Genomic DNA, 426 nt, shown 5'->3' with positions numbered 1-426 from the left:
TTTCACGATACCTAAAAGGTGGAATAGCGATTTTCGAACCATTTCCTATAAGAGAATGGTTTCCATTACTTTGAGAAATGGATTCTTATATCAAACTATAGCTATTGCATTAAAGAAGAAAAGAAACTAATAGAAGTCGAAGACGCGGAATGATAGTGAATAGAGAGAAAGATTCTTCTGATTTTCTTGTTTCTATCTACTAGACGCCGTAGAGAATTGAGAATTTTCATGTCTTTCAATTCTCGTACTCGTAATTGGAAAGTTATGGAAGGAGACCCATCATTTTGCAATGAAAACAACATATAAAACTCTGGACAATTTCGAAATCAGGCCAAGCGTCTTAATACATATGCAAAAAAATTCATTATTGGCCCACCATTGATTAGAAGATTTAGCTTGTATGAATCGCTATTGGTTTGATACGAA

This window comes from Triticum urartu, unplaced genomic scaffold, assembly GCF_056163025.1.
Source record: "Triticum urartu cultivar PI428250 unplaced genomic scaffold, HENAU_Tu73 scaffold461, whole genome shotgun sequence".
Taxonomy (NCBI): domain Eukaryota; kingdom Viridiplantae; phylum Streptophyta; class Magnoliopsida; order Poales; family Poaceae; genus Triticum; species Triticum urartu.
Note: the sequence above shows the minus strand (reverse complement) of the source record.